Source organism: Euprymna scolopes, chromosome 24 (assembly GCF_053919585.1).
Source record: "Euprymna scolopes isolate OS-2025 chromosome 24, ASM5391958v1, whole genome shotgun sequence".
Lineage (NCBI taxonomy): Eukaryota > Metazoa > Mollusca > Cephalopoda > Sepiida > Sepiolidae > Euprymna > Euprymna scolopes.
The window spans coordinates 24,317,232-24,334,578 of record NC_136505.1 but is presented as its reverse complement, the minus strand read 5'-3'; the positions used below and the strand labels follow the sequence as shown (position 1 = coordinate 24,334,578).

General features: G+C 36.3%; 1 protein-coding gene across 5 annotated transcripts in view; it reads left to right on the top strand.

The window, feature by feature from the left end:
* LOC145246631 (small ribosomal subunit protein uS11-like) overlaps nt 1-17,347 on the top strand; it is a 143,015-nt gene that overhangs the window by 45,280 nt on the left and 80,388 nt on the right. For 2 of the 5 annotated variants that reach the window (XM_080108309.1, XM_080108305.1), the window contains exon 9: nt 5,944-6,605. The exons of 1 other annotated variant lie outside the window; for it this stretch is intronic. The gene's annotated coding sequence lies outside the window, so the exon portion shown is untranslated. Of the gene's footprint in view, nt 1-5,943; nt 6,757-11,821; nt 11,937-17,347 lie in introns of those variants that run through there. 2 more of the 5 variants (XM_080108307.1, XM_080108311.1) reach the window with 2 other exon arrangements.

Below are 17,347 nucleotides of genomic sequence, written 5' to 3'. Positions count from 1 at the left end.
TATGTCACACCACTAATCAAAAAAAAAAATTACTCTATATGATTTTTATAAAGTACTAACCTTCAAATCGTATGCGCTAACATTTTAGCCCAATGACATTAGTCTACAAATCAGTTATTCAAGTGGGTCTACTGTTGCAAATTTTTTAAAATGTAAAAATCTCAATTGCATGTGTTGAAGTATTGCTTTCTGATAGGGAGCAACATCCTGTTCACGCACTGCAATGTCTTCATAAGTGTTAATCGGACTCTGCTTCATCGGAAACAATAACAGGTGGTATGCCAAGTTGCCCAAAGTCAGCGTTTGTCCTGGAAAATATATAAAAAATACTCCAAATTCTTTTGATGATAAGTTGTGTGCGTTCACCATTTTGTATAAATATATATCAATAAGAAAGCTGTATTTTTTTTTTTTTTTTTTTTTTTTTTTAACTTGGGAGTCACAGCTTATCAAGGCCCAACAGCCACTCGAGGATAAGGGTTAATGAATGTAAGGTGGTAGTGTAGTAATCGTTAATGGGTAGAATTTGATTATTTATAGGGACGGCTCAACAAGAACTTGATTTGAAGGTTACCATGTTATATTCAACTGGGAAGCAGGCCAGCAGAACAGTGTTCCATAGATAGGCAGTTCTGGGAAAGAAGCTTTGTTCATGGAATTTGCATTTAGATTTAGGCACAGATAGAGAGTGGGAGAAATCGTATATAGTGATTGTAGCTAGTCAAGTGTTTTTTGTGAAAGTTTGCCAAAGGTTACCATAGATTTAAAGTGGGTGCCATATTTGCTCATACACGATCAAAAGCAATGATTCTGTGCAACAAAATAGTTTTTACATTAAGTCGTGACAATGGATGAGACATTAATTCACTACTTCACTCTAGATTCAAATTGGTCGGACAGCAGCAGGTTAAAGCTATCTAAAGTGATTAAACATGTAAACATCAGCAGGCAAGGTTTTTTCTTCTGTATTTGAAGATGTGCAAGATATTTTTTTCACCGATTATATTGAGAAAGGAAGAACCATCAATAACAATTATTATATAACATTATTGGTGAGTTTGAAGGAAGAAATCGAGAAAAAAAAAACGGCTAAAAATAAAGTGCTCTTTCACCAAGACAATGAACCATGTCGCAAGTCAATGCAACAATGGCAAAAATTCATGAATTGCTTCTGCACTCACTCTATTCTCCAAATCTGGCCATTAGAAACTACTGGTACCCTCAAAAAAGCTCCAGAGAAAAAAAGATTTGACTCCAATGAAATGATATTATAAACTGAGGCATATTTTTAAGCCAAAGACAAATCGTTCTACAAAATGTACAAAAAAAAAAAAAAAAAAGGCATCAAATTGTTTGATAAGCATTGATATCTGTCTCCTCGTTGGGTTAATATGGGAAATGCTAAACCGTCAACTGTTTAGTTTGGATTGTATTGAACATTGCAAGTCAGACAATGAGGCCTCGCAGCAGTGAGGGGACAGGGGGCTGATATGTAGAAAAAGCCATTGAAAGAAAGGGCCCAAAACAATTTGTACTCTATTCTTATGATCTGAAATTATCTGGAAACTAAAATGAAATACTTTGCAAGTGAAAATAGCTGATAAACATGGTTATATACAAGCCTACAAGGTAAGCTGTTTCTTTTCAAAGGACAATATCTTCTGTTGTCTGCTTGCTTTATAACATGTTGCTGCTACTGTTTTTGGTAATAAATTTCATTCACTATATAAATTTAATAAAATTAAATTTTGTCTGAAAGTTGTTGTTTTATTAGTAAAGCCAGAGACTTATTTTTTGATGTGTTATTTTTTTTTTGGGGGGGGGGGTCAACATATGCAGGAAAACAACTAATTGTCTAAAAATCTTTGAATCATCTCATTTCTTTTTTTAATGCTTATTTGTCAATAAATTCGTTATTTTATTAGGACATGTTTAAAAAAACAAAAAACCCTTTGAGTTCATTTGAACCAGTCTTTGAAAATTGTATAATTTGCTTTGTGACGAGTAGAAAGCGGGCCTTTTTTATTTTAAGGTGGCCGCTTGTCATACCGAGTGAGATAACTTAGTTCATTTTTTTTATTTCAGCTTATTTTTATTTTTTTTTATTTAAAAATTTTTTTTAACAATTGATTTTTATTTAATATAGATAAAAAGTGCCAGACAGAGAATGTGCTCGTACTACTGTTGTGGACCATATATTTGTTCCAACTGAAATTAAAGATTTCAATTGTGCCAAAATAATGGATATTTCACATGCTTCACACTTGTTAGAATTAACCATTAAACCTTGGGAAACTGATATAGGATTCATTTTCAATTAGTTTCAGTACAAGTGAATACAAAGAAAGCAGAGTTAAAATCTTTAATTTTGATCAGTGTGAAGTCTATGGTTCACAATATATTCCTTAGGGGAATGAGGACGTTTTAAATATTAAATAAGAATCAATTGTTGGAGAAAAAATATGTGCTATAAAAAGAAAATAAACTAAGAAAAAATATTTACAAATCTTTGTTAAAATGAACTGTTGATAAAACAATATATATATATATATGTCTCACAAGAATGAAACGTGACAAATTCCGTATAATTTAATTGCCATATATATTTTCAGAACTTTCTACTACTGTCAAAGCAAATACTGAAAATAGACACATAACATTTTATGTTGAGATATATATATATATTTATATAAAATGGGTTAGGAAATTCCAACGAGAGAAAGATGTATATTTAAACAACAATGTGTATTTTTTAACATTATTTTATTATTCCGTGTCTTGGTTTTTCATTGAAAATTATGTTTAGATCATTGTAATAATGTTTTTAAATCATTGAAATCATTTTTAACGCGTTTCAGACGTTCTCTTCAGAAATTATTTAAAATGCTTAGAATATATTCAAGGTGTGTTGGAGATGTAAAAAGAGCATTTTTGTAGTTCATTTGAAATGTTTCCAAGAGATGGAAACGTGTAAGTGAATCTACTTTTCATTCGAATGTTCAATTTTTTCATCTTTTGGAAACATTTCAAATGAACTACGAAAATGCTCTTTTTACATCTTTTTTTTTTTTTTTTTTTTACACAGTAATCATCACTTATCAAGGCCCGGAAGCCACTCAGGGATAAGGGTTATTGCAAGTACATTACACACCTTGAACATATTCTAAGCATTTTAAATAATTTCTGAAGAGGGCGCTTCACAGAACGTCTGAAACGCGTTAAAAACGATTTCAATGATTTAAAAACATTATTACAATGATCTAAACATAATTTTCAATGAAAAAACAAAACACGGAATAATAAAATAAGGTTAAAAAATACACATTGTTGGTGACCATCCCCTTATTTAAATACATAGATATATAAATAAACAAAGAATAATTATCTCACTTGATATGACAATGGAGGGTAGATTAGACACTAGGATTCGAAAGTAACATTAAAGGGACAGCACCCTGGAGGATGGGTACTGTGACCTACAAAAATGCCTGGGCACCCCCATCATCATTTGTCAGTAGAGGTGCTTCATGTGAGAGAGAGAAAGTAAAAGACTGGGTGGTTGAAGAACTGTACATGATTAGCAGTGAACAAAACCATTTCAGAAATAGCATAGACTCTGTGAAAAGCGTCACTCTGTATTGAAAATAAAAATCCTCTCAATTCATCTTGAATGGGACATGTTCAAATTCGTACTACAATAAAATTTTACATTTGGGGATTTAGCACTGATGCCAACAAATGAAAAAATGGGTCAACATTCATAAATAAAAAAAAGTACTGATAGAATTCTACATAATCACTTTGTCCAGCACTTTTCACTCTAAAACTGAAACTTTTAAATAGAATAAAATGACAGTTCAATCAAAAATTACAATCAAACCAGGGATAAACTCAAACAAAACCAATTCGCTTCCTCCCTTCAGGCTTGCATTCACGAATATCCGCAGACTTAGAACTAATTTAGATAATATGGAATCATTTTTCCTAACAAACTCCTCGGATATCTTGGCACTAAGTGAAACTAACCTACACTCCTCCATCTCCTGTAATCACTTTAACATGCCTGGTTATCTCCCACTTTGCCGTAAGGACTCAGAGAAACACATACATGGACTTGAAGTCTATATTCGAAACACCCTAGTATCAGAAGACCAGGCCTTTATGGGCTTTAGACTTACTCTGAAACCTAACATTAGCTACTTACATTTTTTCTACAGGTTTCCTTCTACCCAGGACTGCACCCTAATCAACCAAGTCTCTGACAGCATAGATACACCACTCTCCCTCGATACTAGCGCACAAGTACATGTATTTGGTGACTTCAATGTCCACCACAGTAATTGGCTTGATTTCTCTACTTACACAGATGCAGCTGGTAGCATAACACATAGCTTCTCTATACCTCATTCCCTATCACAGACAGTTACGTTTCTGACCCGTCTCCCATATTAACAAACCTCACTTTCTGACCACAGTTTCTGATGATTGTGTAACGAATGCTCATAGCCCACTCGGGAATGCTGATCATGCTGTGATAATGGTAAAAATCACCCTAAACTCTCAACCCAAAGCTGAAGAGCTATTGCTCAAAACGACAAGGTACTATAAGAAAGCTAACTTGAAAGCTATCAGGGATCTCATCAGCGATGCCCCATGGGGAAATATCTTTTCTCTTCCTGAAGAACAGTGTGCAAAAACCACCAAATGGTTCAAAGCGATAATTGAAGCACATATTCCCACACAGAAGTTTTATAGCAGACCCCACTTTCCCCAATGGTTTACTTCTACTTGCGCAGATGTCATTGCTCAAAGGCAGTATGCATACTGCAGATTTATCCAGCATAAGTCCAGTACAAACAAACAAAAGTTTATAGGAGCTAGAAGTAAATGCAAGAAAGAAATAGCAAGTTAAGAGAGAATACACCGAAACCACCAGAAAATGCATTGAAGCACAGAAATTAGGAACTCGTGATTTCTGAAAAATCTACAACAGTGTAGTAAATAATGGGCAATAAACAATTCCCCCACTATCCAACAATCATGAGGTTGCTTGCACAGTAACAAAGAAGGCTAACATGCCTGCCAGTTAGTTTGCCTCAAACTCTGCATTGACCCAACAAATTGACGAAATGTTGCATCCCTCTGCCTGTTTTACAAGTATTTTAATAGTATATGGTTTGACGAACTACAAGCCCTCGTACCCCCTCGACGTAAATACCCTGGACAAGCAGCAAAATCCTACCCCTACAGTAGAGATCCCTAGATGCTAGAAATCCTTCTCTACAGTACAATGTAGACTACAATGTATTGCGGACTAGGTCACTGCAGTGAGGCATGTAAAGCTTCCTCCCGGCATACTGCAGAAGAGGGGGGGGGCTAAAAATGGTGGATTTCACCAATTTCGATGACAATAAGAGTATGCGAGGGTGGAACATTTGTTGACCTTTATTCAATCACGAAAAAAAGTTGGGTCTCCCTGCTAGTTAGTTATATTTGGATAATTTTATTTAACTTCTCAGTAGTTTTTGTAGTTTCAATGTAAGTGATGATTGGGTGAGTTGTAGATAAAAATTCCATTGAATATACAAGATTATTGTTTTTGTTTTTTTTTTTAATTTTTATCAATCATTTTAGTTAGTTACAAGAAAAACCTACCTGCAATCCTGCGGCTAATAATCTAGTTCTAGGTATTCTTTTTAACTCTATAACTTCCATTACGTATCTTCTTTTATATAAATCTGTTATAATTTTTAAAAATTAATGGTATTTAAATTACCTCCCTTGAAAATCAATGAAAATAATATTTTAGGAAAAGTTTTGGAATTGGAATTTATTCTTTATTATTATTAAGTCATTTTAATTAATTACTATTAATGTAAACAAAATTATTGCATATTGTAGGAAAAACCTAACTTACCTGAATAGCGTGTGTATGTTTTGTAGGGTTCAGTCACTCGACAAGAAACAAAAAAAAAAAATGGTGACTTGCAGTTGGTTTTGTACTTGACGATCATGCATGAGTAAAGCAGACCCTCGCTGGTTCTATACAGATGAAACTATACAGATGAAACTATACAGATGAAACTATACCAGGTGCATAAAAAGAACCGTGGACAAAATGGGAGGTTAAGTTTGAAGAAGGTGCATTACAGAGATGGATATGTTCAATAGACTGTTTAAATTAATTAAAAAAAAAAAACGTGAGTAGAAAAGATCGCACAACCTTATTAAAACAAACTTTCAAACTAGATATATAGGAAAATAGGACCATAAAATTATAAATGAATAACACTGAACATTAATTGATTATAAACTATTAAAAAAAGTAGGCATACAAATATGTGTTTGATTCTTTTCTCTCTAGTATATATACTAAGAATTGTGGAACTCTCTTCCGTTTGCCCACTTTCTAGCTGACTACAATTTGATTGTCTTCAAGTCCAACATAAACAAGTTCTTCATGAACCATTCCCCTAAGTAATCCAATTTACAAAATTTCTACTACTTATGTATACCCATTAACCCTTATCCTCGAGCGGCCCCTGGGCCTTGATAAGTGGTAACTCCTTTGTAAAAAAAAAAAAAAAAAAAAAATACTAGAGAGAAAAGAACCAAATACATATTTGTGTGCCTAATTTTTTATAATAGAAATTTTTACAGTATTTTAATAGACTACTGCATTATTGTTTTGAATAAGACTGTGTCATTTTGCTTGTAATATAGGTGTGATAAATTAAAAAAAGAAAAACAACTTTATTTACGTATTTTTGATTTATGGAGAGATAACAACAGGTGAATAGTTATAGTATAGTTAAAGAAATTAATTTGATTGTTAGATCATTTTTTTTTTTTTTCATTTATTCATAGAAGTGCACAGCGATTGATGTTTTTGAAGAAAAGTATGGTGGTTTTTGTTAGTTTATTTGGTTAAAATTATAATTGGTGGAGTGGTAGTTGGGTGTAATGTTAAAGTTTTAGAGGAATAAAAAAAAAAAACATCTGGTGCTATTTTAGAATTAAACCCATTAAAAAAAATAAAAATACAGAAAAATCTTCATGATGTACGTACTCGTTACAGAACGAAGATGTCATATTCAAAAAATTATGTAATTTGATCAAATAGTTTTTTTTTTAACTAAGAAAATAAAAATTTCCGGTTTTTAGCAATTTTAATGTTAATGATATTCAGTATTAGGCTGATTTTGGTCTTCATAATTCGTATTGAGTTGTCTCCCCCTTATTTATTTCATTATATATATATACAAAGTGAGTGTGTGTGTGTGTGTGTGAGGACACTTCGCAACCTATATACTCAACAGATTTTTGATCTACAGATTTTAAATTTGGTATATAGAGTATTCAGACGTGTGGAAAACTTTTTAATCTGTTTTCATCTGAGAAAAAGGGCTGCTAACGGGTCAAAATTGAAAAATTAGAATGTGGGGGGAGGGCATCACATTTTTATCTGTTTGTCAACAGTTTCACGAATGCGCATGCATTAATCGTTTATGTGATGGATTCCTTATGCTAAGAATAAATAGGTTTGAAAACACTTTTTAAAGATCTTATCAAGCTGGCCTAATGGTTATTGTACTTGACTCACTGTCATTAGGTTTTAGTTTCAATCTCAGTTTGAGTATTTTTTTTTTCCTTAGAGGAAGTGAACTGTTTAGAAAAACATAATACGCGCATGTACATGTTTCAGTTTCTGCATGAATTAAAATATAATATGCGTATTTTACGACTAGGAAACGTCAGGCGGTTGGCTAATATCTTTGATGAAGGCAAATTTCTTCTATGATTTAAAACAGGACAGATGCTACACTTGAAGCTTTGAAATCCAGGAATTGCAGGAAGCTTAAATATTGGGCCATTGATTATGCGCACGTCTAAGTTTCTGTATAAATGAAAATATAATATTTATGCATATTTTATGATCGGGCAATGCTGGGTGGCCTGCTAGTCGCCGATAAAAACGCTACAACTCACTTAGTGATGAGTACGTTCCATGACGAATACGTAGATCATAAAGATTTTTCTGTATTTTTGTTTTTTAAATAATTGTACTTCTAAATAAGCAGCAAGGTTTGCCAAGGTTGCCAATCGAATCTTTTTATCAAGGGAATTCCATTCAACCCAGGTCACTCTTGGTGGATGTGGATTGGTGAAACGATTTCACTGGTTGATGCTAAATGTTCATCTAACATGCAATCGTCTAGTATGTATATATATGCACTAGAAGATGTACCCGGTATTAAACCAAACATTAAATTCCTTTTAAAAAAAAAAAAAAAAAAAAAAACGGAAAAAACTGAGACGTGCATGTGAGTTCTAAACAGTTCACTTCTTGTAAAATAAAAAAAATATGCGAGCTACTTATTTTTAACATAATGTGAACGATTCACATATGCCCAGTCGTAAAACGGTTGACAAACAGGTAAAAATCTGATTACCCCCCCCCCAAATACCAATTTTTCAATTTTGACCCCTTTTTTCCCAGATAAAAACTGATCAAAAAGTGTTCCACGTGTCTTGTAGAGTTGAATGTAATAATCAAAGAAGAAAGTGCCCACATGTGTGTGCATTATGTGGCTCTACGACTTACCTTTAGATGGGATCTGAGAGAGAGAGCGTGATTAAAGATGGCGGACGTAGATTTATAAAGTGTAGTCTCGTGGAATCGCACGAGATCTCATCGCCCACTGCACACATATGCAAATGGAATGGAGTCAGTTTTTTAATAAAATGCCTGTTGACAGAGATGGTGGGGAGACGCGTGCTGGAAGTTGAGAGAGAAAGTTGACAGTGATGAATTCTCGTTGAACTTTTGTTTATTTTATTTATTTTTTTTGCTGTTTACCAGCACATTTAACTGCAAGCTATTTTGGTGTAATGGGGAAAAGTTTGACCTTAAATTAATACCAGAATTTGGCGGCTCAACTCCGATACTTGACTGGGTGGAGAAGGTGGAACTGCATTGCCTGTTGTCTAGCATGAAGAGCATTGAACACGTGGTTCCTCTATATCTGTCTGGCAGGGCTTTCATGGTATATCAACAGCTTAGTCCTGAGGAAAAACAGGATTATGAAAGGATCAAGGCAGCACTATACAAGGCGTTTGCTATCAATTTGAGGCAAAAACCTTACATCCAGGCAAAACTGTCAATGTTTATTTAGTACAGCTGACAAAGTTGATGGTGTTGTTTGGTGGACTGTCTGAGTGGGCCTTAACATGCAAATTTCTGGCAGGATTCCCAACCAGAGCAAAGCAATTCCAGCGAGCTAGCAAGCATAGCTTGATTGTCCCTTAATGACCTGGTAGACCGAGCCAGGACCGTGATGAAGAATATCTATGAGATGAGAGAACCGGTAGTCGCTGCTGCACAGCCCTCATCGAGCAAGAATGATAGACCATCTCAGGGGCCCGGCCTGCGTGGTGAAGTTGTGTGCCATAGTTGCAGTGGCCAGGACCACATTGCAAGGAACTGCCGGTGGCAACTGACAGCTGTTCGCTGCTACCAATGTAATGGAACTGATTATATGGCCGGGGATTGTGCGGGAAACAGGGACAAGGTGCCAGCATTGACCTCTTCCCCAAATAGAAATTAGACAAGGTGCTTCCGACTATTCAGGTCTATATCAATGAAACATTGTTTTCAGCACTACTCAATTTGGCGTACTCTTGCACCATAGTGAGCGCGGATCTCTGCTGCACTGGGAAGAAGAATATCATGGTGACCACCCTCAGTGGAGAGATGCGGACATGTTGTGGAGTGGGCGCTGTGAACATTCGCACAAGAACTGGAAATTTAGGTAATGTCAAAGCGCTCAGGAAACTGCTGAGCTTTGACCTACTTCTAGGCTATGATGCCATCAGTGCCCTGAGTGGTGCTCACATAACGCAGACGGGGGGCGGTACAGTTTCAGAAGGTTCCAGTATGTGCTGCTCTGTAGATTGATCAGCCAGACTTTATTGCCGAATTTGACCAGCAACAGAAGGCTTGGACAGTTCATGGAAGTGGTCGGAAAACCAGGAACCAACCAAACTGCAGAATAAAGTAACAGAGTACAACCTGTCTGTGGATGCGGTACTGGTCACTTCAAATTGCAACCTTGGGTGCCACAGAGATGATATGAGACCATGAAGAAAGAAGCCGAGCCAGTACCATTATTAGATGCCACCTCTATTGAGGTGGCACAAAATCAAGAAAATAGACCACCTCAGTGGGCATCCCAGAGTGAGACGGACATGATATTTTGTGCAGTTCTCCAATCCGTCTGTGTCCAAAAGTGCAGTGAAAGCAGTAGTCAAGGAATGCCAAACATGCCAGTCAATCGACCCCATCCCAGCCAGATCGCGAAAAGGTCGGCTGGGAGTGGACATGACTTGGAGCCGACTGGGTATGAACATAATCCACTATGGCAAACAGCACTTCCTCACCCTGATCAATTGTAGACCAACAAGGTTCGCGATCTGGCGCCCATTAATAAGACAGGATTCCTCCAGTGTCATCTGTGAATGGGAGTCAATATTATATGTTATGGGGCCGCCTGAAGAGATCCTCACAGACAATGACAAGGTCTTCTGCAGTGCAGGGTCAGGCGTTTCGTAGATGAGTGGGGAGTCCAGTTCAGACACCTATGTGGCAACGGTATAGCAGAGCAGTGCCACCGAAGCATGAAGAGGATCACGGCAAGAAAACAATGCATGATCGCAGAGGCAGTCTATAAATATAATGTAACACCAAAGGTGCCATGACTGCATCTGCCAATGCATTCCATTGCTATCGAGTGTGCATCAAGGACATTGATGACCGTCTGCCTGATCGGCAGGGAACCTGAGGGCTGTATGAGTTAGGGAACACTGTCTGAGTGAAGCCTCCCAATAACCAATGCACCACCAGCTTTCAAAGAGGACAAATCACTGGCATCATCAGTGAGCAAGCCATGCTAGTCGATGGTATCCCACACCATGTGAAAGATATCCAGCCTGCCCTAAATACGAATCAGTTGGCGAGTAGCAGTAATGGTGAATCATCCAACGATGACCTGTGGATCCGACCTATTCCCCGTGATGGTACAACTGCGAACCCCAAAGCTGATGCCAATAGTTCCAGTATCCTTCTGAGAGCTCCGATGAAGATGAAGAAGTCCAGCCTGATGGTATGACTGCAAACCCTAACGCTGATGCCAATAGTTCTGATGCCTCTTCTGAGAGCTTCAATGAAGATGAAGTAGTCCAGCCAATTCCCCTTCATAGGAGTGTCCGCAACAAACAACCATGTCCACAAGGCCACATGTGTGATCTGGACCAGGGGGGAGTGTAGAGCTGAATGTAATAAGCAAAAAAGAAAGCGCCCACGTGTGTGTGCATTATGTGGCTATACTTTCAGGTGGGATCTGAGAGACAGAGAGAGCGATTAAAAATGGTGGCCGTGGATTTATAAGATGTAGTCTCGTGGAATCGCATGAGATCTCATCGTCCACTGCACACATATGCAAATGTAATGGAGTCAGTTTTTTAATAAATTGCCTGTTGGCAGAGGTGGTGGGAAGAACGCGTGCTGGAAGTTGACAGTGACAAATTCTAGCTGAACATTTTTTTTATATTCTTTTGCTGTTTACCAGCCCATTTAACTGCAACCGTATATACCAGATTTCAAGTCTATAAATCAAAAATTGTTGAGTATATAGATTTAGAGTTGTCCTCACATATTCTCACTTTTATAGAATATCTAGATAACATAAAACTCTTATTTTGATCATTCTATTATTCTTATTTTCATAATGTTTCAACTAATTCAACCTCCAACCTTTTTCAGGTCTATCTGGTCAAACACAAGAACCTTTCTTTTGGACTTGGGGATCTGCATGGAATTTCAAACAGAACCCTTTATTTAATTCTCAGAGGTAGCATGCTCTTGTTCTGTCAGCCATGACTGGGTAGAAGTCCTAAGTAATTCTCAATTGTATTCAGAGTTTCGTCTGCACTGAGGATTGAACTTTGGTGTAACGGATAAAATTCTTAGTAAAATTTAGTTATAAGGAGATTAAAGGTTCATTTTGCCATACTTCAAACGATTCATTGGCAGGGAAGATAGAATTCTTTTGTTACAACAATGAACAACTTTGTGTCTCCTCCAAAACATATCACGTGATACATTATTATTATGATAAAATTTTTTAACTGCTCAAAACATTAGAACGAATGGAATGGGATTCTCCTTTTTTTTTTCTTCTTTTTTTTTTTAAGCTGATTATGAGTGAACACCCTGAAAAACTTTGTGGAAAGAAGGAAAAAAAAAATTTTTAGAAGTTAAAGTAGGGGAATCGGTTTTACATATAAACTTAATGCGAAATGATCTTCCATTTTCAGACCATTCTAGTATTTTGAAAAGTAAAGAAATTTTATTTTTTGCTGTGATAAATTCTTTACATTTATTTTCGAGATGATGTCCACTATTTTAGGAGATTGCATGTGGTTTACAAGAGTTTTGGGAAACCGAGTTTGCACTTAAACTTAAGGTTAGTGATAGAGTTTAGAAAATGGTTTTTATTAGCAGACTTACCACTTGGGTTTAGGGTTAGTGGTAGGGTTAATAATTTTTAATTAACTTTTCAATATGAAACAAAGAAAAAACTCACTGAATTTATCTTATATTCAAAATTCCTTTTTGATCTTTTCTACCATCGTCTTGTTGATGTTGAGAAAATCTGGTTTCATCGGGTTTCAAGAAGTCTGTCTCTGTTTCCCAAATATGGAGCTTTAAAATTATCTGTTATCAGTTATTCTGTTTGGAAAAAAATGAATTAAAATATCGTCACTGTTTTTGTTAAGACAAGAGCGTGCCAAAGCAATCGGGGCACACAGATGCAAAATGTCAAACCAACTTGACTGACACCAGAAATTGTAAAATCAAAACGAGAGAAAGAGATAAGCAGCTGAAACTGGGAGGCCACACAAGATGGTCCCCAGAAGGTGAAAGTTGTACGCCAGACAAGTCGTTACAAAAAAAAGTTTAATCCTCGACTTTGTTGAAAACAGACGAGTTGTATGCTAGCTTCAGATTTTAAAATGCTTCTTCAAATTGAGATAAATTTATATTTTTTATTAACAGTAGATGAATGATTTGCTTATTTCATGCAAGTGTTTAATTCAAGCAACAACGATCCTCACCACTAATGACGCCAAGAGAAGACTCGTCAAGCAGACATAACTGATGTCATATCAACTCCTTGATTTGAAGGGGATGTGCCAATTGATATGTTGTGTTTAACACCCGGGGAGCTGGTCGTCATGCCCAAAACGTAATAGTTATTCCAAAGACGTCTCCACAACACAAAAAGTCACACTCTCCCCAGCAAGTAATAATAACACAACATTTTCAGGGAAACAAGAATGACAACGAAAGTTTTAAAAAAATGCATAAAATTAGTATTTGAAAATAGCAAAGAAATTATGCTTGCATCCTATATATATGTGTGTGTGTGTGTATGTGTGTAATAGTTGTATAGATTGGTTTCTTAGATGAAACATGTGTGATTATTAAAGAGTGTTCAATGGAGAACAGAGCTGGTATATAGTCTGTTTATTATACAAACATTATTGGTTACATATGTGCATACATGTTTCAGTGGAATCCTAATTCAAGGAAACCACCTCATCAGACCAAAAGAAGTTTCATTATTGCTCCTTTTTTTTTGTTCTAATGAGGTGATCTTCTTGAATTAAGATTCCATTGAAACATGTATGCACATATGTAACCAATAATGTTTGTATAATAAACAGACTTATATATATATAATATAATGCTGAATGTCTGTGTGTGTGTGTGTGTGTGTGTGTGTGTGTGTGTGTGTGTGTGTGTGTCTGGTCACGAATAGGCTCCTATATGGTTGACTATTTTAAAAAACTGATTGCATATAATGATAGAAGATGTATCGAGACACAGGAATGGGTATGTTTGATCTGGCAGAACGGTGGTTCATTAAAATTGTGGGGTCTGCGTTTGCACCTGGTCCAGAAATAAAAAATGTAAAAATAAAAAAAAACGTTTACAAGTGTTTTGATATTGATGTACATAATAATAATTTGATAAGTATGTTTTAACTTAAATAGAGATGGTATAATAAAATTGTGGGGTCTGCGTTCGCGCCTAGCCTCCATGGAATGGAAATAGGCACAAACTTTAATAAAGACTTTTCATATCTATCTGCGTAAGTATACTTTGATAATTATGTTTCAGTTTGAAGAAATATGGTATAATAAAATTATGGAGTGTTCGTTCGCACCTGACCTCCATAGAATGGAAATATGTCACAAAGTTTAACAAGGTTTTTTAATATAGATCCACAGAATATTGTGATAAGTGTTTCAGCGTGAACAGGTATGGTATAATAAATTATGGGGTTTATCTATTTTATTTTGACTTTCATCATATTTTGCTTTGATTTTGATACCCCCAAATTCGAAGCTATCTCTTTACAACCCTTCCTTTTCATAAGCTATCATACTTTCATAAATCAGAGTCCATTTTCTGTAGGCTGTTTTTGAACCCAGTCAACGACGGGTACTTTTGCTAGTATAATATATATATATATATATATATATATATATATATATATATTAGAATTTTCAGAAATTGAGACGATAATTATTTCCACAACGTTATTTGACTGTGAAAATAATCATATGATATAATCATGTTGACACACTGAAGTTAAGCAATGATGAGCTTGGCCAGTACCAGATGGATTATTATTTGGGAATACCAAGCACTATATGCATTGCACTGGGATGTATAAATTCCCAGGTTAGTATCTGGGGGCATGTTTAAAACCACTGGGAGAGATGCACCCTCAGACTTCCTTAAGACAAGGACTCACCAAGTGACACTATCTGACAGGCTAGAGTAATACATATTTACAATGCCTCCCCACGGGACAGAGTTAGACACCAGGGTCGTTTTTTAACGTGGAGAAAAGGAACAAAAATAAAAATGGTCTCAGTCGTGAAGGATTTCTCCACCACTGAGAGAGAACAAGAAATTAAAGTGCAGCATCTGAAGAACAGATACTACACTTTGATCTTGTCCATAAGGCCATAGTCACTGTTTCATGAAGACAAGAATCACAATCAAAGTTCAAGAAATATGCATAAAATGAGCAGTTAAAAATTTCAAACAAATATCGTCCAAACCTTGTATGTGTTAAAGTGATTAAGGGGGTTGAAGTTAGGTGAACTGGGAGTCCAAATGCCAAATGAAGTCTCATTGGCAAAGTTCCAACAAGCAAGCCTGAGTCTTCTGGCTGGTATGGCGGAGCATTGAATCTTGTAACCACATGTACTTACAATTATTATCTATTGGGGCCTTACGCCAATTAGTAGAGATTATTTCACTGCAGGGTGGAACAATAAAATCGTCGTTCTAGAAAAGACAATATGATTCCATTTCCGTTTGATGAAAACCGGTTTTCTTTTTTGTTGCAGATCATCTACTAGTTGTGTACAAATCCCAAGAGTGATAGGAGCCTTCTATCATGTCTGAAAGTGGCACAATGTTCAACAAGCGAGATCAGAGATGCATCGCTGCACAGGTGACATACCCAGGGTGATGCTCAGGGTGATGAAAACAAAGTTCCCAACCACGGTTATGGATTTGGTGTGGTTTCAAGTGAGGGCCACATCATGCCACCTCACATTTTCAAAGTCAGCTTGAAAGTCAACACCAAAGTGTATCTGGATGTGTTGCAGAGTGTGATGATCCCCTGGTGCAATCAGATGGTCGCTGGCAGACCCTGGTTGTGGCAGCAGGACTCAGCACAGGCCCACAAGTCTAAAGAGACCTAGGCTTGGCTTCAGAAGGAAAGCTATGATTTTGTATCCTTCTCTCACTGGCGCCCCTCCTTCATTTGGTCATAAGCCAAGAACATCACCAACATGACCTCCCACAACACCAAAGCCAGCCTGATCGTCACAATCAGCCAAGTATTCACTGAGCTCCCATCAGCACTTGTGGAAAAGGCATGCTCCCAGTTCCGGACCTGTATCAAGATGGTGATTTAGGCTGAAGGTGGCTACATTGTAATCAAGTTATCTGAATTGATTTTTTTCAATAAAATTTTTAAAATAAAGCTGTACTGTTGTTTTCTTTAGGGCGACACTTTTATTGTTCCACCCTGCAGTATGAATTTTGATGATGTTTACTTTAAGTACATGTCAGGAAAACCTGGCAGCAAACGAAAATAGAACCATCTGCAGGTGGTGTGATTGAGGTGGGAATTCAAAGGTTACTTCTCTAGACATAACACGCTAGAAATGCAGGTGTCACTAGATATAAAAGGTTACGCTATGTGTTTGCTAGCTAGAACAGAGTTACTAGGTAGTTGGATTTAGAAAGCAGAGAGACAAAATGTGTCTAGAATGAGAATATCTAACGCCTGTGCGTTGACCATCTTAAGATTTAAGTTAAAACAAGTTAAGAAATAATCAGAATTAGATTGCTCTCTCCTCCATGAACGATCATTCTCTAAATAAAACCTTTAAAAGCTAACAAGTCTCCGTTGTATTTCTATGCATGAGTAGATTCGTCTTGAGATAAGCAGAAGATCAACAACCACAAGGAAGTCACGGCCCACACATGGAGAAGTGACGATAAAAAGAATGAAAGACCAGTGACCGCGCACATATGTAAAAAGACTTTGCTTCGGTGATTGCTTCTTGCTCGCTCATTGGCAAAACCGCACCTGTGCAGAAGTATGCGTTTATGTAGACAGTTTGTTCAGCATTTAGAATGGTACACAGTTACGTGATCAGTCCAAAGTTCAACTACCTCGCTTAGAATCCAAATGTAATCATACGTGTTCAGCCTGAGACCCTTCCTGGGTTAATTGATGATGATCTTTGTGTTCTGTGACTCTCACCTGTGTTTAGATCATCGATTGTACGTTATTTTCTCTGACGTCACCTCATAGTTGAATCCTGGATTTTTTAATTCCTTTTAGAACTTTTTTATACCATGCATCTGCTGATACTGAGGAAGTCCAAAATGTGTTTATTTGTTCTTCTAGCATACGGATGCCGAGAAGAATACTACATTTCTTCCACAATTAAAGGATTGGAAACATAGTCACTGTTTTCATGAAGATGAGACTGACAACAATATTTAAAAAAAAAAAGGAAAAAGATAAGCATAAAATTAAAAGTTGAAAATTTTGAATAAATATCATCTTTACTGCGTATATATTTGTGTGCATGCGTGTGTATGCAGTAGAGATGGGACGATTCCAAAATTTTTCTTGATTCCAATACAATTACTGATACTGATTCTTTTAAAAACACTAAATAT